This window comes from Mandrillus leucophaeus, unplaced genomic scaffold (genome assembly GCF_000951045.1).
Source record: "Mandrillus leucophaeus isolate KB7577 unplaced genomic scaffold, Mleu.le_1.0 Scaffold756, whole genome shotgun sequence".
Lineage (NCBI taxonomy): Eukaryota > Metazoa > Chordata > Mammalia > Primates > Cercopithecidae > Mandrillus > Mandrillus leucophaeus.
Window position 1 is genome coordinate 1,326,601 of NW_012108208.1, and position 24,386 is coordinate 1,350,986.

Sequence of the window (24,386 nt, forward strand, 5' to 3'; positions counted from 1 at the left end):
AGACCTCGAGACAGAAATACTATTCAACCAGCAACCCCATTACTGGGTATATAGCAAAGGAAAAAAAATGGTTCTATTATAAAGACACATGTACACATATGTTCACTGCAGCACTATTCACAATAGCAAAGACATGGAATCAACCTAAATGCCCATCAATAATAGACTGGATAAAAAAATAAAAATAAAAAACTGTTATATATACACCATGGAACACCATGCAGCCATGTAAGAGAATGAGATCATGTTTTTGCAGGGACATGGATGAAGCTGGAGGCCATTATCCATAGCAAACTAACACAGGAACAGAAAACCAAATACTGCATGTTCTCACTTATAAGTGGGAGTTAAATGACGAGAACACATGGACACAGAGAGGAGAACAAGACACATTGAGGCCTATTGGAGGGTGGAGGGTGGGAGGAGGGAGAGGATCAGGAAAAATCACTAATGGGTACTAGGCTTAATACCTGGGTGATGAAATAACCTGTACAACAAACTCCCATGACCCAGGGTTGCCTATGCAACAAACCTGTACATGTACTCCTGAACTTAAGGGAAAAAAAGTTGAAAAGAAATAAGCCACTCGATGGTATGGAAAAAGATTTCCATAAATTTCCTTAGACTTAAAGGAGGAACTTGAAGTTACAAGATGTAAATTAATAAATTATAAGTTAAAATCTCCAACATTTATTTAGAAAATCACAGTCACAAAGTGAAGGATAGAAGAGACTCATTTATCAGCTCCCTGCCTGAAAAAAAGACAAAAACTTTTGCGGACTGTAACTTCAATGCGATTAAATCGTATGCTCTTACTATCAAAAAAGCAAGTGTGCTTTGGGACTGTATTAATAGATGTGCAGTATCCAGGCAATTAGAAGAGAGCTCTATAAGGATATGATAGTGTTTAAGATACCAAACACCAAACTTTAATATTTAAGGGACCAATAAGTTATAAATGAATCTAAAATTCTTTAATAAAGAGCAGAATACCTAGAGTGACAGATTCTTGCTCAACTTGCTCTCAAACTTCTCTTTCTACAAATATTTATGTTCATCAATACTATTGGAATTAGAACACTAAACATATCCATAAAGTCTCCAAATAGCTAAAACTCTCTGTGCAACTCTCAACGGCAACACATTTAATTTTGGTAGGATACTTTAGGGGGGGAAAAAAAGTAAATATCAAATGTTCTACAAGTGTTAATTATAATTAAGTACCTCTGAGGTTCAAGCTGTAACATAGTGTAACTGTCCAAATAAGATTATCATGTTTTGACACTTGAAGTTCCAACTACTCGACTCCCACACTGATGTACCAAATCAGTGAGTTCCCAATTATTACCACAAGTATCCAGTGAAGTGCTAGACTAGTCCTCTTAGGAATGCAGTAAAGAAGGTTCCTGCATGGTATGGAAAGGGAATGTTCATCTTTTCAGGCTAGAATGCATATTTTTTTCCAGATGATAATAATAGCAATTTTGTAAACATTTTTATTCTCATAAATTTAGAAAATATTCTCATGCCCTTATTTTCTGGCTACTGCTTCCTTCTCCATAACTTCCTTCTGTCTCCTTTAACTGGTCTCAAATATTTGATGTTAGCATTTTAGAACATATTTTAGTTTCTGACTTAGGTTAATTAAGAGAAACATCTTCCATATCATTATTAAAAGCTAAGTTTTATATATTTTGATATTATTTTCCTTTTCATAGGACAATGGCACCTTCATTAAATCAGAAAGCATTTATTAATATATTTATTTTCTTTTTGAGACAGAGTTTCACTCTTGTTGCCCAAGCTGGAGTGCAATGACACAATCTTGGCTCACTGCAACCTCCACCTACTGAGTTCAAGCGATTCTCCTGCCTCAGCCTTCCGAGTAGATGGGATTACAGGCATGCGCCACCACCCCCGGCTAATTTTGTATTTTTAGTAGAGACAGGGTTTCACCATATTGGTCAGGCTGGTCTCAAACTCCTGACCTTAGGTGATCCACCTACCTTGGCCTCCCAAATTGCTGGGATTACAGGCATGAGCCACCGCGCCTGGCCCAAAAAAACATTTATTAAATACTTACTATGTAGGAATTCAGAGATGCTTTTCCATCTTGCTACTCTAGGAAGACTTACTAATAGAATAAACATCATAGTAATTCTAATTTTTCAAATGTCTAAAATGTGACTCACTTTCAACAAGTAAAGCTTTTGGAAAAACAGAAAGGGACAATTAAAATATGAATTAAAAAACAAAGAAAACTACTCTTCCTTGCCTTAAAGTCTGAAAGTGAGTAAAGGGAAAAACTTTTCAGAGGCCATCTGGTTTTACATTTCATTAATGAATATATGATTTCATTTTGTTCTAAATTAAATACACTTGAAATGCCTAAATATTCAATTCTAAATTTGATATGGGAAGTGTATTTACTTTCCTCTATAGCTATGGATATTAAGAATCACTTTTTACTCTTTGGGTCAGGGAACCTAAAGCTTAGAGGTCTTTCCTAAAATGCTCTCTCAAGATCTACCATATTAGTTTGTCCCTGCAAGCCTGCACCCATTCTCAGCCACATCACAATGCACCTGGACAGCAATCTCCAACATATGGCCGCCTACAAGAGCCTACATTCTAAAGTCCACTGACCACTTTCTGCTTCCCTGACAGTGAAAAACAGAACACAACCACAAACTGCTCGATAAGATAATCTATAATCAATTAAACCTCATAATTTTCAAAATATTTTCTGTATTCATGTATTTCTCACTAAGCTCTTGTGCATGTTTAGTCACCAAAAATTATCACCCAATAGACATCAAATATCATTCACAACAGCTCTCAAATTTCTCTTTCTACAGTGAAACATTTATGTTCATCAATACTATTAGAATTAGAACACTAAACATATCCCTAAAGTCTCCAAATAGCTAAAACCTCACAAATCTCAACTGCAACACATTTAATTTTGATAGGATACTTCAGGGAAAAAAACATAGGTATCAAATGTTCCACAAGTGTTACTTACAATTAAGTATCTCTGAGGTTCAAGCTCTGATATAATGTAACTTTGCAAATGAGATTATCATGTTTTGACACTTGAAGTTCCAACTACTCAACTCCCACACCTCTTCCCTCCACTTAATGGGCAAGTGCTGTATCTATTTTAACAAGTAGGAGGAAGCTGCCAGTAGGAGGAGAGGGAAAATAAAACATATGAAAAAGATCACAAAGTCAACCTGTTCTTTTAAATTGTATGATTGAATGCCTACTATGTAACCAGATACTGTGTAAAATATTAGGAATAAGAAGACAAGATGCAGCCTTTGTCCTAGGAATTTCAGAATCTAAAGAGGAGACAAGCACAAACAAATGATTACAGTACGTGGGATGTCTGAGGAACAACAGTGCCACAACAAATATGAAGCTTCCCTTACGAGAAATCTGAGCTGTGTCATTAAGAGAAAAGGGCAGTTCATGAGAAGAGGAACAGTGGTACAAAGGCTCAGATGTGTAAAATATGATGTCATAGTAAAGATTTACAAATCTGAAGGAACACTATAATAAGGAGGAATTTGAAGACGAGAATTTGACCAGGAGCCAGATCAGGAATATCAAGCATAGAGTTTGATCTACTTTCTGTAGGCTGATGGTTTTCTGTACTGAGTTCTTCAGATTCCTGGGTTCACAGAGCTATTCAGGGCCACTCTGAAGAGGGGTAAGTAGGTGTCCCCAAGAATTCTACATCACATCTATCTTTGCATTAAACAGATAAACTCCATTTTAATTGCAAACTTCAAGTGTCGAGGTGGGGAGGGGGAAGCTTCCACTCCTTTAATAAAGTTTGAAATAGGTATCCATAAAAGAAGGGATATTAAGAAGGGGTGTAGATGGTCAGATCTGCACTTAAGAATGAACATACAGGTACTTTAAACTGATCATCAGAAAAAAAAAAAAGAACAGAGGCAGAGGGAACAATCAGGAAATAATTTTTGGAAGTGGTGAGATGACTCTGAAGAGTGAAAAGAATGGGCATGTCTAAACTGGGTTTTTGGGTAAAAGTGGAAAAAAAATGGTAGAAGTTCTTGGTCTACAAGCTGAATGCTCTCAATGCAACAGGAAGCAAGCTGGTGAGCAGCAGTTAAGGAAGGGTATTGTGTGTGAGTGTGCACAAGTATGTGCACGTGTGCAAGTGGGGGTAGGAGTCAAGATCTTGAGAAGATGGTCCAAGTATTTTAAGAAAAGTCCCCATGACTCCAACCAAGATTCAAGGACTATACATGTCCTTGGTTGAGATTTACAAAATTGCTACACACATAGACAACATTACAGTCAGCCCCGCATGGGTATTCATGGATTCCAGCATCTGTGGATTCAGTCAATCACAGATCAAAATACTCAGAAAACGAAATGGATTGTTGTGTTTGTACTGAACATGTACAGATTAATTTTCTTGTCAGTATTTCCTAAACAATACGGTATAATAAGTACTTACATAGCATTCACATTGTAGTAATATAAATAATCAAGAGATGATTCAAAGTATATGGGAGGGTATATGTAAATTACGTGCAAACACTGCACTATTTTATATAAGAGACTTGAGGATCCACAGATTTTGATATCCATGGGGGGTCCTGGAACCAATCTCCCATATATACTGAAGGACAACTGTGATTATATGATCATAGATTCTTCTAGAGCATCATTACTTGTTTTTCTAGTCTTTTCAATATTAAATGAGCTAAGAAAATCCATACTATTTTCATATTTTGAGAAAAATGTCTGGTCAGATTAGCATGTGTAAAGATGAATAAATGTTTTTAGTGCCTGTATTTACATTACAATTTTCTTTCAGAATACAAGCTGTTTTCACCAAGACTCTTCCATTTCTGCTTAAAAGATCCTGAGATCAATAGAGGCACCTGATATTTCACCTTTTGATGAGGAAACTGAAACACAAGAATAGTGAAAATGACTTTCATAAGGTGCAATCTATTTTAGCATGCTTTACGTGTTCTAAAATCAAAAGACACATCATATGTGGATATGCATCAAATGCAAAAAATGCTATACAGCTATTTGTGAATTTAGGGATTGCCAAGGTTGTCAGATAAATGCCACAAGAATGTCAACAGTCTCCTGGGACACAGAGACTACTGATATGACTCTGGGCTTAAAATATATGCAAGACACCATATACAAGAGTGGTTTTGTTTCCCATAGTTGAGTTATGACTTGCATCATACCATGTGGCATGTGTAATGGAGAGAGTAAAGAAGTGTATAAAGAATTGTAAAGCTACTGTAAATATATGTCTGCTCACTTGCTAGATAATTATATTTTATTAGAATAAAAAACAACTGATGAGTAGTAGAAAAATTGAAGAGTACGGTTTGAAGAGCACTGTATTAGATGATCTTTAAGGCCTATTTTTTCTTTTACAATCCCGTGACTCAAAGAATAAACTGCTCAGGCTTGTTAGAACAATGACTATGGATTTTAGTTCATAAGAATGACCTGTAAGGAAGTAACAATGAAGTCTTAAAGTCTAAGTATTGACCTAAATTTGAAGAGAAATCAGGAGCCAGATCAGGAAAATCAAGCAAAGAGTGTGATTTATTTCCCGTAGGGTGATGGTTTTTTTGGCCAATAAGAAAAACCATTTTTCTTCTGAAAGATAAACAGAAAAATAGTACAACATCAGAAATGCTATTCCTCCTTAAACTACTGAAGAGATAAAAAGATAACATTATAAATCAGGAAACTTCAACAATGACTACAGGTGGGAGAAAGCGATTAATTAAATCAAGAAGACTCAAGCTTCTATACAAGTTAGATCTGTTTCATGAGAAAGGATAAAATGTGTCTATGTTAATTAGAAAAACGGCTACAAGAGAGCTCGCTAACAGGCAAGTCAAGCCTTCTAATCCTATTCTCCACAAGCAAGCTGGCAAAATACAAATCATGAATACTTTTTATAGACAGCAGGAGGAGAGTCTCAATATGAAGACCTGGGCTAGACTAAGTTATGTAATAGCTAGAGGCATGCCTATAAAGTCATGTAACATCTCTGGGTATCCTTTTTCTTTCCACAAAATGAACTAATTGGATTAGCTGATGTCTAATGGTTCCCAATCAATAATGTTTTGATTCTCTGTCTCTCCAACTTGTTATAAAAATATAAAATTTGGATAGCAAACAATTTTTGTACTATGTTAGTATTACATGAATTTAATGCATAGTAAAAACAGCTCTTAGAAACTTAATTCAGCCTATATGACAAATATCAAATGAACTTTAGTTGCCTTAAGAATATCTGCATCTGATTGTCTTAACTGACTCACGCTGAATTCAAACTCCTATGTCCCAACCTCCCTACTTCTTTTAATACCACCACGTAATCAATCATTTTGAAAATTTTAAAGAAATCTTTGACTCCTCTTTTTTATCTCTTATGTGCAGTCAGCAAATAAATCCTCATGATTTTTCCTTAAAATATATAAAATTTATCTTCCCTTCTCTCTTATCAAAATCCATTTTCAATTTATCTCCTAAATTACTGCAACTACTGCCTCCATTTCCTTATTTGTTTAAATTTGTAAAAATAATGATATTGCTAAATACAAGAATTCACCTTTGTACTCATCTGCTCTAACTCTTCCTCAATATTTTCAGGATAGCATGCAATAATCTTTAGCTTGACTTTAGGATTTTACAAAATTTGGCCTTACCCTGCTCTTCCATCTTCTCTCTATTTGCCAACACGAACTCTATACAATGTCACTTTTTTCCTGCTTCCCACTTGCCCTGTGCCTGGCCCATTCCTGCCCAAAAAGCCAACATTCTCAGTTCACTCCATTTCATGCTGTTTCCCCTCCACTTCTCTCCACTGGGATGTCATTCTTTGTTATCAATCCCAATTCTTCCTATCCTTCAGGATCCAGGCCATGCCCGGTCACCTTCCTTTGTGAAGCCTCCTCTCTTATAGTCCAGATGGACCTTGCTATTCAACTTCCAAAGTTCTTGTCCACATCACTTACTTAAGTGTATTTACTTACTGATGTATAAAATACCGTGATTCTTTTTAAATCACTCTGCATGAAACCTTTTACTACTCCAGGTCTTTCTGGCTCTTCTCCACTACCTGCAATTCCTTCAGATAACTTTATGGTTTCTATACCTTTATCAGATTTTTATTTAAGATATAATCTTCTCTTGAAGCTGCCTTACTTGACTACTATATCTTCAATTACTACCTAACCCTGCACTCAATTTCCTTTTTCTCTTTTATATTTTTATACTTAGCACTTTCTGGTATTTAGTATATTACACATTTTATTCTGTATGTGTCTGTCTCTTACTCTAATAGATTCTAAGCTCAACAAGGGAAGAGATTTTTGTCTCTTTTGCTCATTAATGCCACTCTAGTTCCTAGAAGAGTGCCTGGTATTTGGCAGGTGCTCAAGAAATATTTTTGAATGAATTCATATTTTAAAAACTAAAAGCAACATTAATAAAAGTGGTTAATAACAAAACAAATACTAATATACAATTAAGAACTTACTATATGTTGGGCAATGTACAGGTAATGCATAAAATAATCCTGTTATTATCTATTATTACCTACTTTCTTCTTTGCCATATAAAGCAGGGCTTACAAAGGTTAAATAATTTTCCCAAGAACACATTCTTAATAAATGTACTAAAAATAAACTCTAGGCTTATTTGCTATTGAAAATATGTCAAAGGCTGAGCTTATCCAACTGTAAAAAACTAAATGCAAAACAAGATTTTTGAGGAGATATGAGGGAAGAACTCCTCAGACAGCTACCTGTAAAACCTTTTCCCCCAGTGGCTAATACTTTAATTTGTTGTCCTCTTTTTTGTGTAAGTTATCTTATAATGTTCCATAAACTTCTGCACTTTATTCCTTACCCAGGCTTAACGTTCAAGAAGAGAAAATCTTCTGACTAATGTTATGACTTCATTAAGGAGTAAAAATTCCATCTTAAAAATGAGTTCTCAGTTCTCATGTAAAAGACAAGAGCAGAATGAGTAGTCACAGTTCTCACAGAGTGAGGTAAAGCAATCATCAAGGGAGGAGGGGGAAAGTAAAGAATGCTTTATTCATAATTACCTAACATTTTCCAGCATGAGAGGGGAAAGAGGAAGTCTATTTTCAGTGACAATGATTACTCTAAAAATATTAACATGCAAGGGGAAAATTTTCATTCTGAGAGTTACTACTATACTGAGTTCTCTTTCCCTCACAGAATGACTTAAAATTCCCAGGGTAGAGAGGTAATCTAGACAGATGCGCTTGCCCTGTGTCTTGAAAATGGCAACATCCAGGAATCATGGGAGTTTAACCGAGGACACCCTGGAAAGAATTTCTCAGCACCAGGACAGTCTCTAAGAAATATCAAGTGGCAGAGTGGATACTTATATCCTCAGGTGTCTGCAGTAAGGCAGAGATTAGAGCTATAAAGGCTTATTAGAATATTTGTTATGCTGAATGCATAAACAAGATGTAGTGAAACTGAAGCTCAATTACCTACTAAAAGGGTTATAGACCAAAAAAAAAAAAAAAAAAAAAAAAGCCTAATTCTTCCTTTTTTCTACCTAATCCAGATTCTTTCCTGCAATGTCTCTATAATTTTAACTGGCTTATGTAGCACAGGCAAAATTATATATTGTACAATTCAGTCTCATCTTCATTTTAAACATTTTAGACAAAAATATATTAGTTCCCTACTTCTACACATGCATATATGAGAAAATGGTCTGGCAACCCTTAGGTTGGGACACTCAGCAGATCATGGCATTCAAAGCTAATTATTTTTATTAAGATAATTATAAGAACATGATTTTAAAAAGTATTTTGTGTCTCCCTCTTTCTTTTGTATTTTCAGAAAATCATATGAACTGGACCTGGGGGCATGCACCTGTAATCCCAGCTCCTTAAGAGGCTAAGGCAGGATGACGGCTTGAACCCAGGAGTTTGAGAGCTGCCTGAGCAACATAGCCAGACTCTGTCTCTATCTATTAAAAACAAACCATATGTAAAATCACATAGTTGTTCCTGAGATCTGCCATTCCATAATTTAGTTCTTTGTTAGTTCTATGGCACCCAATTGTCACACGACTGACTAGCCAGATGCAGGAGGTACTCACTTGTCAGGTCAGCAAGTAACCACAAATACTATTTATTTGGTCCTTAACAAGATTGAGACAAAGTGGTTACAAGTGAATCAAAATGGAGGAGATAAATACTGTAACAACTGGTTATAGATATCACATTTTCTCATGTTTATAGTTCTATTTGAATAATCCTTACCTCTTTTTAAAAACTCCATAGACATTGAGAATTGATAAAAATCTATCTCCAGAAAAATACAGCTATACATAAGTCAGCACATCACTTTAGCAAATTCACAAATCTTAACAATCTAATCCATGTGTCATAAGCATAGACAACAAAGAAAATATTTGAGAGGGTGTAGGGTGACTTGGAGTTGAAGTTTGGGAGAGAGATTAACCATTAAATTAGGAATAAATTTATACTTGACAAACAAGCGTCAACTGTCTCCACTGTCTTACCAGCAGCTCAGTCCCTTACTGCTCTTCCTGGATCATGTCCTGTTGGCTGCTGCTGAGCCCATCTCCTGCATCCAAGCGTCGTAACTCAACAGGAGCAAAGGCAAGTAAACAATCTTGAGAGGGTGTGCTGCTGAATGTTTGCCAGCCTAGAGAAGACAGAGTTTGAACACTTTTAAGTTAGCAAAAAGGAACAGGGTATATACACCTGATATAAAGAGTTTTAAAGGTTTTAGATACCTATAATTGGATATTTCCATTACACAGTGGCTGTTAAAAAACTTAGAGGATCTTTCTTAAAGCAATGACACTCTTAAATGTACCATAATAAAATTCTAATATTTGTAGAGCATTTGAAATGCCCAAAGCATCTTTAGTCTTCACATCTTCACCGCAATAATCAATGAAGCTTAAGGCCAGTGGCTTATATTACTTCATCTGTTGAATACAGTGGTTCACAGCGTGGCTTACAAGAGTATCACCTAGGTACGAAGCTGAGGATTTTGCTGAGATTCTGACTTGAGCTAAGAGGAAACTTTTTTCTCCAGGTGACTTTAAGATGAAGTCAGGATTGAGAATCATTAAGTCCCTGTACTTCATAAGATGTGGCACTAACTAAACTCATAAATAGCAAGTATTCATTCAGTATATGCCATGTCAAGGTAATATGCTAAGTGCAATGGAAAAGGTAAAACATTATAACATGTGGTCTCTGTGCTCAAGGGTTTTAATTTAGCTGGAGAGACTGGACATATACTTTAAAAGGACCACCCAATAAGATACCTCCTTTAAAAACATAACCCAAGTAAGACTTAATTGGCAAAGATGTAGTGAAAATATTGGGTGCTACAAATAAGTGGAAATGACTATGCACTGAAACAAGGGAGTAGGTTAAAAACATAAGAGAAGTTCACTGAGTTCCAAGGGCAGTGAGAAAAGAGGAACGGGGAGAAAGCATTGTTTTGAGGCAAAGATACAGCTGCAGCAAATTGGAGGAGATTAAAAAGCTCTCTCTGACTGCAGAGTGTCTACAAAGACGCATAAGAAGAATTTGGAAAGACCGATTTGAAACAGAATCTAAAGAGTTTTGATAAAATGGCTAAAGGAGTTGGTCCATTTTCCTGAATATATGGAAACAGTATTGGAATATCCTGAAATAGTATCTGGAATAGTATTGGAAGCTGTTGAAGCTCAGGTTCCAGGGGTTCTTGGTAAATGCTAGACACTATTCTAGATGCACTACATGTGTTACCTCATTTACCACTCAAAAAATTCTGGTGAGATCATTATCATCATTATCATCATCATCATCATCATTACTCCCATTTTACAGAGTAAGAAGGGAGGTCTCTTAATTTTTTCTCAAAGTCACATGCCTAGAAATAGTAAGCTGAGACTGGGACATGTTGTTTTTTTAGAACCATGGCATCATAAAAGTCGTATATTAAGATTTAAGGGGTGTTTTGAGATATAATTCACATACCATAAAATACATCCTTGTAAAGAATATGAGTCAGTGGGTTTTACTATATTAAAAAAATTTTGCCACTGTCACGTATCATTACTATCAAATTCTACAATATTTTCATCACTCTGCCACCTTCCCCCCAAAAAACCCAGTACCCATTAGGAGCCAGTTTTCATTCATTCCTCCCCTGGGCCTTGGTGACCACTAATCAACTTTCACTCTCTATGGGTTTTCCTATTTTGAACGACTTTATATATATGAAATTATACAAAATTTGGCCTTTTATGTCTGGTTTCTTTCACTTAATGTTTTTAAGGTGCATCTGTGTTGTAGCATGGGTCTGTATTCCTTTTTATGACTAATATTCTATTGTATTGATATACCATATTTCCTTTAGCTATCAATGATGGACTTTTGGGTTACTTCTACTTTTAGCCTCATAAATAATGCTTCTTTGGATATTCACTTCAAACTTTTAAATTGTGATAAAATATATGTAACATAAAGTTTGCCATTCAAACCATATTTAAGTATACTATTCTGTGGCATTAAGTACATTCACATTGCTGTGCAACCATCACTGCCACCCATCTCCAGAACTTCTTCATCTTCCTAAACAGAAATTCTATGCTCATTAAACAATAACTTCCTATTTGCTCCTCCTCCTAGGCCCTGGCAATCATTATTCTACTGTATGCCTCTATGAATTTGACAATTCTAAGTACCTCATGCAAGTGGAATCATGTAATATTTTTCCTTGTGTGATTGGCTTATTCCACTTAGCATAAGGTATACAAGATCCATCCATTTTCTCGCATGTGTGAGAATTTTCTCCTCTTTAATAGTCCATTGTATGTCTATACCACATTCTGTTTATCCATTAATCCATCTGTAAGCATTTGGGTTGCTTCTACCTTTAGATTATCGTGAATAATGCTGCAACAAAAATGGATATATAATGTTTATAAGTTGTTGTGTGGGCATATGTTTTCAATTCTCTTGAGAGTGGAATCCCTAAGAGTGAAACTACTGGGTCTTATGGTAATTCCATGCTTAATCTTTTGATGAACGGCCAAGCTGTTTTGCAAAGTGGCTGCACCTTTTTACATTCCACTAGCAATGTGTCAGGGTTCCAATTTTTCCACATCCTCACTAACATCTGTTATTGTATGTTTTAAAAATTATATCCATCCCAGTGAGTGTGAAGTGGTAGAAGATTTAGGTGTTATAAATAATCATATGCAAGATATTGGCTTATTGCAGTACTCAAGTATAAGTGATAGTTGGAATAAGAGGGTGGCAGAATAAATGAAATAAAATGATCAAACAGAAATATTACTGATAAAGAAATGAATGACATTTAGTAACATTTTTAATGTAGGGAGAAAAAAGAATGATTCAATTATAGTGATAAAGCTTTTGAGGCTGGTTGTCTGGAAGAATGATGGTATTAATCAGATAAATAGATAATTCTAGAAAGGAATCTGAAATGACAAAATAAATTCTTGACATGATGCATTTGAAAAACCTTAGTATTCCAAAGAAATATTCATCAGGCAGGTGAAGTACAGGAGGTCAGGGTTGGAGTCAATAGGCTATTTTCTTTTTCTTTTGAAAGAAATGATCAAAGAAACATTATTAAGATTAGAAGAGGGTTATTGCCTGTATATGATTAGACTCTTAAATCTGAGTTCAGCAACTGATAAACCAAACACTGAGGAAGGCAGAGGAGTTTTTACCTTCTGTTTTCTGTTTAAAATAGTAAAACAAAACTTCAAAAGTAAAAAATATATCTTTATTCAGCTTTATAGTACACGTTTTTATCAGAATTTGAGTTGGTATCACATTTTTAACTATACTAAGGTAGTGCTTGTGGTTCTGGGAATGATTTGAGCAGTTCTAGGGGGATTTCCTTCTCTGAGCTGGCACAAGATTGGGAGTCCTAGAGGACATGAGTGTCACTATCAGCAGTTATCTGGCTGGCTGGGAATCAAGCTGGCAAACTATCAAGGAGAAACCATGAATTCTAGTTTTATTTGCCCAAAACAGTCCCCTTTAGTAAAAAGAGGTGATCCCCAACAAATAGAATAGTCTCTTGCTAGAATATAGTTCCTCAGTAGCCAATAATTCTGGTTTTGTTCAGCTTTGAAAAGTCTCCAATATGATAATATTCAGGAATAAATACAGTGATGACTCACAGGCTTATACACATGTTTTGAAAGAGAAGCTTAATGAGGCTATTTTGGATCATGAAGCCGAGCCGTGGTAGCTCATGCCTGCAATCCCAGCACTTTGGGAGGCCAAGGTGGGTGGATCACTTGAGGTCAGGAGTTCGAGACATGCATAGCCAACATGATGAAATCCCGTCTCTTCTAAAAATATAAAAATTAACCAGGCATGGTGGTGCAAGCCTGTAGTCCCAGCTACTTGGGAGGCTGAGGCAGGAGAATCACTTGAACCCAGGAGGCAGAGGTTGCAGTGAGCTGAGAGCTGAGATCGTACCACTGCACTCCAGTCTGGGCGACAGAGTGAGACTCCACTTCACCAAAAAAAAAAAAAAAAAAAAAATTCTCAATGAAAATGCAAAATATACTCAGCTTATACATTGAGTTTTCCTTCCGCCATGATATATTGAAAGTTATAAAAAAAGCACTTGGAAGATAAAACAGAACAAACATATGAAGGGTAACTGCTGAAGACAGAGGTTAAGAAAAGGGCCATGGAGAGGGTTAAAAAAAAAAAAAAACTAAGCCAATGAGCACATTTAAATGTTCTCATTTCCACACACATACCTACTGTTTTGTTTTTTTTGTTTGTTTTCCTGAGACAGGGTCTTGCTCTGTCACCCAGGCTCAAGTGCAGTGGCACAATCGTGGCTCACTGCAGCCTTGACCTCCCAGATTGAAGCTATCCTTCCATCTCAGTCTCCCAAGTGGCTAGGACTACAGGCATGTACCACCACACCCAGCACATTTTTTGTGTACTTTTTGTAGAGATGAGGTCTCACTATGTTGCCCAGGCAGGTCTCGAACTCCTGAGCTCAAGTGATCCACCTGCGTTGGCCTTCCAAAGTGCTGGGATTACAGGCGTGAGCAACCATGCCCAGGCATAGCTACATTTTTAATTGAATAAAATATACTTCACCATCAAAGTTGTAATCATTTTGAGCATAATATCATTCTTAAATATATTTTCCTTTGTTCCCTAAATTGAAGCCTATTCTATTTTATCTTTATAAACTATTCACTGTTTTATTTTTATTTATTTATTTATTTATTTTTTGAGACAGAGTCTCGCTCTGTCCCCCTGGCTGGAGTGCAGTGGTATGATCTTGGCTCATTGCAAGCTCCGCCTCCCCGTTCATGCCATTCTCCTGCCTCAGCCTCCTGAGTAGCTGGGACTACAGGTGCCCGCCACCATGCCCAACTAAGTTTTGTATTTTTAGTAGAGATGGGATTTCACCGTGTTAGCCAGGATGGTCTCGATCTCCTGACCTCATGATCCGCCTGCCTCGGCCTCCCAAAGTGTTGGGATTACAGGCGTGAGCCACCGCGCCCAGCCTCACTGTGTTTTAGAAAGGTATTATATACTTTATCTGCAATATTTTCCAAATAGATTTAGAAAAAACAAGACAATAGCTAAAATTTATTGAATGCATTCTAAGTCATTTAATTTTCAAAATACTATCAATTGTTTACCTTAGCACACCTTTGCAGGTGGCAGGGCCTCCAGAGCCTGTGCTCTTATTCAACACGCTTCATGCCCTCCACAAGCTTGTAGGAGATTCAATGAAACATTTCATTTTGGTGAAAGGTAAGTAATTCTATATTTCAAAGCCTAGAAACAGACAAGTTTTCTTTCTGAAAGATGAAAAATGGAAAAAAAAAAAAAAACCAACCTCTTCTCTAAAAACCACTCTACCTATAAACATGAATATATCATTACAAGGTAGGCACCTTACATAGAAATCCTCCATTTGGGTTTTATATGCATTTTCCTTTCAAGAGATAGATCCACCACTGATCAAACATCATCAAACGCTTCCGTTAAAAACAAGGGACTTTGTTTATCATGCTGGATTTAGTCCTTCCCTTCCCTTTGTGATATTAGTACACCTTCATGGCATGTTTCTTCAAAGCCCCAGTAATAGATGTTTCCTTCCTGTTGAAATGCTGCCTTGGCTGCTTCTCTGCTTGATGTGATTCTCCTCCAGGTTTAAATGGGGTCAGACTGGAGTTCACTAAACAGCACGTTACTCACTTCAGCAGGATATGCCCACAAAGTAGTTCTCCTATTCTTATACACATGTGTACACACATACATACACACACACACATCTCTCTCTGCAAGTAAATGATCCCAACTGTACAGTGCCTAAAGGGAAGTGCTATTTCAGAATGTCAGCTACTTGGCAGTGATGGCTATTCTCCTGTTAACATTTTAAAAAAAAACACTACGGTAGTCAAAGTTTTAAGAAGAAAATTAAAGACCTTAAATGTATTCACTTCCTGCTCCTCCTAACATAGACAAAGTGGTGGCTCTCAGTGAAGATCTCAGAAAGTGTTTGCAGAACAAATTCCATGAAGATAAAAACAAGTATACACCATATGAGATTGTTTCTAATCAACAGTCTTTATATAACTACAATTGCCAAACAAGGCTGAAATATCAACCACCAGTTATAAACTATTTAACATAGTATTTCCATTACACAAAGTTATTATTTAAGAACCAAACACTGGAACATGAGAGGTACAGGTATAAAGTCACAAGGCATTATGTATAGATTATCAGATCAATTTATATAGTTTCCAAAAATAAAAGAAGTTATGAGGGAATATTTTTTAAAATAATAGTTATTTTTAAAAACCAAGATGGAAAACACATCAGAAGAAAATACCGTATAAACATCATACACAAAAAGCAAAAGAAATTCCGCATCTGAAACACAAACTTTTACATGACGTTCTGACACTTGCTAATACTTGACCTCACTGGTCAGAGACTGGGCCAATGAAGGGTGTGCTCAAAATCTTAACTTTGAAAAGCTTCTTAAGGGTATGGTTTATTTTTCATCCACTAAAATAGAAAATATAATTCTCTACAATACACTTACCATTCCTAACATTCAGGCATTTTAGAGATCCCCACTAGAAATTTCAAGTACTATAAGAGAAGAAAGGAGTGAAAGGGGAAGAAAGCGGCAAAGAAAGGTAACTTGCATTGATTTGAATGCTTTATTAGTCATTTTCTTTTTCTTCACACAAAGAACTTCAAGTATTTGTAATTGTATTTGTGTGGCTGATTGCAGGACAATTAATTATATTGGGAGCTAGGTTTTTAGCTGAATCTCAGAATGTCTCTCCTGTAACTTCCATAAACCCATAGGCAAACAAAGGGGGTAGGCTGTAGAAGAGTTAACAAAGTATAAACTAATCTCAGGTTCTAATTTTGACTCTAATCCTCCATAACTTCATGATCTTGAGCTGATCACTTAAGGAAACCGAGGACTAGAGAGCCTGTAAGATGTTAAATTGTATTATTTCTGTTCCAACCCAGCTTTAAGGTTTCATCATTCCATGATTTAGATACTATCGAATTTGAGATAAAAATATATATATAGGAAAAAGAGTTATTGAACAAATGAATAGGTATAAAAACACAAGCAAAATTATATTAATGGAATTATTCTAATTTAAGTCTACTTGTGTGATATTAAGTTTATAAAAGGATATCCTTTACATTGTAATATATAACTATAACTGATAGCCACAATGCTTATTATTGATTCCAAAGGAATTTTTACAATATATATTCTATTCCTTATATTTAGTAATTTCATATTACAAAATGATGTAATGGTTTCTTGGGGGTAATGAGTCTACTACCATGGTTCTCTTAGATTGAACTGCTAATTGCATCCATTTAAAACAGACATAGATTGAGGATCAATAAACTGGTAGACTTTAAGTGCATTTTAAAAACTGCTTCCAATCTATAACATTAACCCAGATATTTTTAAAAGGATTTCATTTTTCCTATTTTTGGGTGATAAGTATTAGGTACACATGAACCCTACCTTATAGTTTCTTAAAAATGGATGGAAAGAATGAATTTTTAAATCACTTATGTTATAAATTATTTATAGCCCAAATAATATCATCATCTAAGGATGCTTTAAGTCACATGACCTACATGAGCTAAGGTTTAAAGACATTACATTAATATCATCAATATAAATATCAAAGGATCAATTATAAAAATTCTAACGCTTAATGGGATGGCCAACTACAAAATAAAGTTTTACACTATAGTATAAAATTGATGACATTTGATCAGCCACTATTTAAAAAAAAATTCCTTCATTAACAATATTCTCTAATTTTCATCTAAAAATTGAAACAAGGAAATTTTTATCTAATTTTACTTCTAATAGAAAGGCAAATGAAAAATACTTTTTAAAATATTTCAAAACATACAGGAAAACTCTGCAGTTATATTTACCTGGTTTGTTAAAAACAAACTATGCATTCTGCAAAACTGCAAGTGTCTACTTTTATCATAAGGTATTCTTAAAAGCAGTTTAGTAAACATCAAGTTATGACAAATAGATGTCTCTCTTGCCACACAGGAGTGATAATCAAAATATTTAACAGCTCATATGTCAAGGCATGGGACACAGTGCTGGAGGAGGATCCTAGAGGAACCTACATGCCATTTATTATTCTAGCTGCAGGATTGTGGGTAGACCCAGGGAGTAATGGGGAAGGAGCTATAGTGGCTTAGGGTAGCAGAATTACTAGCTACCTTGGAAATCTTTCAGTAACCATCAGCACAGCCACACTCATGTGCACCTGCTGCCTATCAGCTCCAGTTGTTCGCATGATTCTTAAATAAGGGATAAAAAAAAGTATTAAGCAACTGTTACAAGTCTTTGCAAATCTACCATTTGTCACTGGAAAAAAATGTAACTATTAACTTTGGCTGTAGCTAGAGAACAAATGATGGGGAAAATTAGATAAAAGAAATTAAAATTTAAAGATGCAATATTTAAAAATGTTTTTGAATTACACATAAAATTACATAAAATATTTTCATAATACTAAAATTATATAAAAATGAAGGTATGAGGTTGAACTTTCAAGTAATAACCAAGATAACATAATTTAAATACACTTCTCCCTAAATAAAGTAGTATAAAAAGCTATAAATTCAATCATACTTAAGGTTGGAGGGTGATATAAATGAATCAGAAATTCAAATGAGTATTTTTACAACAAATTGTGACATATTTTTCATCAAAGTAACTGTCATTATCATATTAAACTGGATTTTCACATCTTCAATTTCCTAGAAGGGGGTAGGTACACTATTGCTACTTACAAGTTGACTGCTTATGAATAAGCATATCATAATGCTCAAGAAACAGCAGCATAAGTAAAAAATATTTAGGGCAATGTTGCAGATGTGAGATTGTAGAGAATTACACATTAATAAAAAGTTTTAAACCATTTTTTTATTTGCTAGATTTTCTAAGTGAAATATCTGAATCTAAAGAAAGCAGGAATTTGTTGTTGTTGATTGTCCTGTGTTAAAAGGGATTAAAGTCGCTTAGCAACCTCCGTGTTGTAGAAACCAAGATAAAAGAAGAGTTGGTTGTCTATCACCAGCTCTTCTAAGATGGAAGAGTGCAAGTAAATAGAAAAGCACTATTTCTGCAATGGTGCTTCGACATACATTCTTCATCACATGACAAAATAAAAATCATCAAGAAATTCCCAGGAGAAGGAAAATCCTCCAAAAGCATATTGTGACTAAATGGAGAATTTACAAACCACTACCATACAGACACACACAAAGACAAACACACACAATAATAAAAGACATGGCCAAGAAGCATACAGATCGTAGCTTAGAAAGGGAGACTGCATAGTAGGAACTTTGTTAAAGGCTTTAAAATATTCGAGATAGAAATATAAATGAGCATAAGAGTGATGATTTATAGAATCAGAGACTATTTTTCAACTTGGTTTTATAGAGGCAAACAAGGAATAAAGATTAAACTAGGACAGTACATAATTAGGGAAGGCAACTTCACATGGAGGGATAAATTTGAGGATCTGAGTTAAAAGAATGAGAAAAGGGCCAGGCACAGTGGCTCACACCTGTAATCCTAACACTTTGGGAGTCTGCAGTGGGTGGATCACCTGAGGTCAGGAGTTCGAGACCAGTCTGGCCAACATTGTGAAACCCTGTGTCTACTAAAAACACAAAATGAGCCAGGTGTGGTGGCATGTGCGTGTAATTCCAGCTATTCAGGAGGCTGAGGCAGGAGAATCGCTTAAACCCAGGAGGTGGAGGTTGCAGTGAGCCAAGATCGTGCCTCTGCAACCCAGCCTGGGCAACAGAGTGAGACTGCCTCCAAGAAAAAAAAAAAAAAAAAAATGATAAAAGGGCAATATCAATTAGAATGTGAAATACTGTTTGTGACCATGGAGATTATGGAGAATATTTACATTTTAGAAAGATTTTTAAGTGTCATAAGATTCTAAATGCAGTAAATAAGCTCTGAAATAAACATAATTTTGCTTCCTAGTAAAACAAAAAAAGATAAAATTTAAAAGAACTCAATAATTGTAAAACACATTTGTATATATTTCATATATCTACAACAGCAGAGAAGCACAGGCATGTAAGAATCTGTATTTTCCTCCATGTATTAATGATTAAGATTTTGGAATATGAGAAAGTATTTTTAGACCAGGAATGAATCAAATCACCATTTTAATGTTATCACTGAGCAAAGTAGAATTTGGCAAAAAGAAGCCACTGACTCTGTGTTTAAAGAAGCTTGTCTGAAAAGTCCTTCATGCCAAGTTGACTCAGGTTCATAGGCCATGAGAAATCAATACTGAAAGTCTTGTCATTGATTTTGGATGAGAAACTAAGTGAAGCCTGGAGCATCTAATTCCTTACACTTGGAGATGTGAAAGTGTCATTTCTATGATAGGTTAACAGCCAGCTGACCAGAAAGGCATAATTACTGCAACCTCCAAGAAAAAACCAGTGAAAGCAGGGAGACAGACAAATGAACAACCCTTAGCAGACACATTTTATTTCAGCCCAGCAGCCATTAAAAACCAGATACTCTGCATGCTAGAAAAACTTTCCTCTTGGGCAAGACAAGTAATACTGAAGAACCTAATAGTGGGATAAACTTAATCATGCCTCACTAGGAATGCAGCTGCTTTAGAGGATCTCACTGTAGATAGTCTTCCAGTGGGATGTCAATCTTCCCTCAAACATGTGCCACTGAAATGACTTAATACTCTAGGTTTATGCCAGGTCAGGGTACACAGGTCACCTAGAGCCATGAATGAAGTCATGCATTATCAAAAAGCATGTCAGAGGTGACACAAATCATCTAAGTGTAACAGCTGACTACAAATTACTTTCTATTATAAGCGCTCATTTCCCAAATGAAGAGGATATTTTTCATTTTTTGAGGATAGTGAAAAAAATTCTCACATAAAATTAAACAAGATTTTTTATCTTGAATACTTTGAGAAAAAGGATGGAGTCTGTCTGTAGGTACACGAATTTGCCTTGTAGCCTTTGCAGTATCATTGGCATTGAATGAAGGCAACTGAATTATGCCCATGGACTCTAAGGGATATCCCGATCACCTCCCCTACTTCTTTTAATGAAAGATTTGTGTTGATTCTTCATTGCAAACAAGGTTGTGGGTCAATTAAGAAGGAGACGAAGTTATTTTTCCTAACCCCAAATTGGAAAATGAAGGTCAAAAAGACAACTCAAAATGAAACACTATAGCACCCGATAAAAGAAAAGACATACTTTTATCACTGATATGGTTAGGCTTTATGTCCCCACCCAAATCTCATCTTGAATTATAATCCCCATAATCTCCATAATCCCCATGTGTCAAGGGAGAGACCAGGTGGAAGTAATTGGATCCTGGGGGCGGTTTCCCCCATGCTGTTCTCATTATAGTGAGTTCTCATGAAATCTGATGGTTTTATAAGTGTTTGGTAGTTGCTTCTGTGTTCATTTCTCCTTCCTGCCACCTTGTGAAGTCGACTTCTGCCATGACTGTAAGTTTCCTGAGACCTCCCCAGCCATGCTAAACTGTGAGTCAATTAAACCTCTTTCCTTTATAAATTACTCAATCTCAGGCAGTACTTTATAGCAGTGTGAAAATGAACTGATACATTCAACTAGTTTTTTTTAATTAACATTTTTTCAGATTGCCTACATTTTTTAACATTAATAAACTTTATAATCAAATTGATTCACAGTAAAACAGTAGAAAGTTCCCATATACCCCTGTCCCCACAGACCCACAACCTTCCCCACTATCAACCTCCCATACCAGAGTGGTATATTTGTTACAACTGATAAACCTACATTGACACATTTTGATACCCAAAGCCCATAGTTTACATTAGGGTTCACTATTGGTGGTTACATTCTAGGTTTCTGGACAAATGTACAATGACATGAATCTACCACTGTATTATTATATAGATCCATTTCACTGCTCTAAAAATTTGCCTATACATTCCTCCCTCCTCCTAAATCCTGGAAAACATTGCTCTTTTTACTGTCTCCATAATTTTGACTTTTCCAGAATGTCATGTGGTTGGAATCATACAGTATTTAGCCTTTTCGGATTAGCATCTTTCACTTTATAATATGCATTTAAGTTTCATCCATGTCTTTTTATGACTTGATAGCTCATTTCTTAGTGCTGAATAATACTCTTTCATCTGGAAGTACCATAGTTTATTTATCTACTCACATATTAAAAGATATCTTGATAGCATCCAAGTTTTGGCAATTATGTAATGCTACTAACAATGTATGCAGGTTTTTATGTGGATATAAGTTTTGTTTTTGCTTTTTTTTTTTGTTTTTTGTTTTTTTTTGAGATGGCGTTCTGCTCTGTCACTCAGGCTGGAGTGCAGTGGCACGATCTCAGCTCACTGCAGCCTCCCCCTCCTGGGTTCAAGTGATTCTCCTGTCTCAGTCTCCCTAGTAGCTGAGATTACAGGCACACACTGCCATGCCCAGCTAATTTTTTGTATTTTTAGTAGAGATGGGGTTTCACCATGACGGCCAGGCTAGTGTTGTAACTCCTGATCTCAAATGATCCACCTGCCTCGGCCTCCCAAAGTGCTGCAATTACAGGCATGAGCTACCATGCCTGCCCAGGACATAAGTTTTCAAGTCCATACCATGGAGTGTTATTGCTGAATCATAAGGTAACAGTATGTTTGTTTTGTAAGAAACTGCCAAATTGTCTTCCAAAGTGACTACACCGTTTTGAATTCTTACTAGCAATGAATGAAGGTTCCTGTTGCTCCACATTCTCACCAGCACTTGGTTTCATCAGTGTTCTGACTTTGGCCATTCTAACAGGTATATAGCGGTATCTCATTGTTGTTTTAATTTCCAATACCCTAATGACGTTTGATGTTTAACATCTTTTCATATGCTTACTTGACACTTGTGTATCTTCTTCGGTGAGGTGTCTGTTCAGGTTTTTTGCTCATTTTTAAAGTTGGGTTGTTCATTTTCAAATTGTTGAGTTGTAAGAGTTGTTTGCACACTGTGGACAATAGTCCTTTATGAGAAGTATCTTTTGCAAATAATTTTTCCATCTGTAGCTTGTCTTCTCATTCTCTTAATACTGTCTTTCACAGAGCAGAAGTGGCTTGTCTTCTCATTATCTTAATATTGTCTTTCAAAGAGCAGAAGTTTTAAATTTTAGTCAAGTCCAGCTTATCAATCATTTCCTTCATGTATCGTGCCTTTGGAGCTGTATCTAAAAAATGTCACTGCCATACCAAAGTCATCTAGGTTTTTTCCTATGTTATCTTATGGGAGTTTTACAGTTCTGCATTTTACATTAGGTCTATGATTTCAAGTTAATTTTTGCAAAGGGTATAAGATCTGTGTTTATACTCATTTTGGATTTAAAAAAAAATTTGTTGTTGTATGTGAATGAGTAGTTTTTCTAGCATTATTTGTTGAAAGCCCATCTTTGCTCCATTGTATTGCCTTTCCTCCTTTGTCAAAGATCATTTGATTATATTTATATGGGTTTCTTTGGGCTCTTTATTCTATTCCATTGGTCTATTTGAATATTCTTTCACCAGTACCCACTACATTGATTATCTGAGCTTTCTAGTAAGCTTTCAAGTCAGGTAGTGTCAGTCCTCTGACTTTGTTGTTCTCCTTAAACACTGAGTTGGCTATTCTGCTCTTTTGCCTCTCCATATAAACTTTAGAATCCTTTTGTTGATATCCATAAAACATCATGCTGTGTTTTTTAATGGCATTGCACTAAATCTATAGATCAAGTTGGGAAGAACTGATATCTTGACAATGTTGAGCCTTCCTATCCATGAACACGTAACATCTCTTCATTCTTTAGTTCACTGGTATCTTTCAGTAGACTTTTGTAGTTTTCTTCATATAGATCATGTATATATTTTGTTAGATTTATACAAAAGTATTTCATTACTTGGGGTGCTAATGTAAATAGTAATGTGTTTTTAATTCAAATTACACTTGTTTATTGCTGGTATATAGGAAAGTGGTTGGCTTTCTTTATATTAAATTTGTATTCTGTAACCTTACAATAATCACTTACTAATTCCAGCTTTTTTTTTTTTTCTAATCCTTTGGATGTTCTATATAAACAACTGACATCTGTGAACAAAGACAGTTTGATTTCTTCCTCCTGAATCTGTATGCTTTTCATTTTCTTTCCCTCGTCTTATTGCACTAGGTAGCACTTCCAGTAGGAAATAAAGTGGTAAGAGGAGACACCTTTATCTTGTTCTCGATCTTAGCAGGAAAGCTTTGAGTTTCTAAAAATTAAGTATGATGTAAGCTATAGGTTATTGTGTATTTTCTTTATGAAGATGGGAAATACTACCATATCCCTAATTTTATTTTCCTTACATGGATCTGAGTTTCTAACCTATATCATTTTCTCTCTCTCTAAAGAACTTTAAACATTTTTTTCAAGGGTGTCCAAATTCAATTTGTTGAATTTCAACAAATTCCTGAAATTTTGTTTCTTTAAGACAGTCTTTATTTCTTAACTTCTGATGGATAATTTTGCAAGGTTCAGAATTGTAAACAGCTGGATTTTTCTTTCAACATCTTCAAAGTCTCACTCTACTCTCTTATTTGCATGGTTTATGAGGATATGTAAGATAAAATTCTTATTTTTGCTCCTCTATAGGTGTTTTTTCCTTCTGGATTCTTTCAATTTTTTTTTTTTTAA

At 35.5% G+C, this 24,386-nt stretch overlaps 1 protein-coding gene and 1 long non-coding RNA gene across 2 annotated transcripts in view; one reads left to right on the forward strand and one right to left on the reverse strand.

Moving 5' to 3' along the window:
* LOC105529232 overlaps nucleotides 1–24,386 on the forward strand; it is a 172,610-nt gene that overhangs the window by 143,628 nt on the left and 4,596 nt on the right. The window contains exon 3 of the long non-coding RNA XR_001004478.1: nucleotides 22,427–22,507. This is a non-coding gene — a long non-coding RNA (uncharacterized LOC105529232). The remainder of the gene's footprint in view (nucleotides 1–22,426; nucleotides 22,508–24,386) is intronic.
* TET2 (tet methylcytosine dioxygenase 2) overlaps nucleotides 1–24,386 on the reverse strand; it is a 131,678-nt gene that overhangs the window by 78,255 nt on the left and 29,037 nt on the right. The window contains exon 2 of the mRNA XM_011966332.1: nucleotides 9,601–9,746. The gene's annotated coding sequence lies outside the window, so the exon portion shown is untranslated. The remainder of the gene's footprint in view (nucleotides 1–9,600; nucleotides 9,747–24,386) is intronic.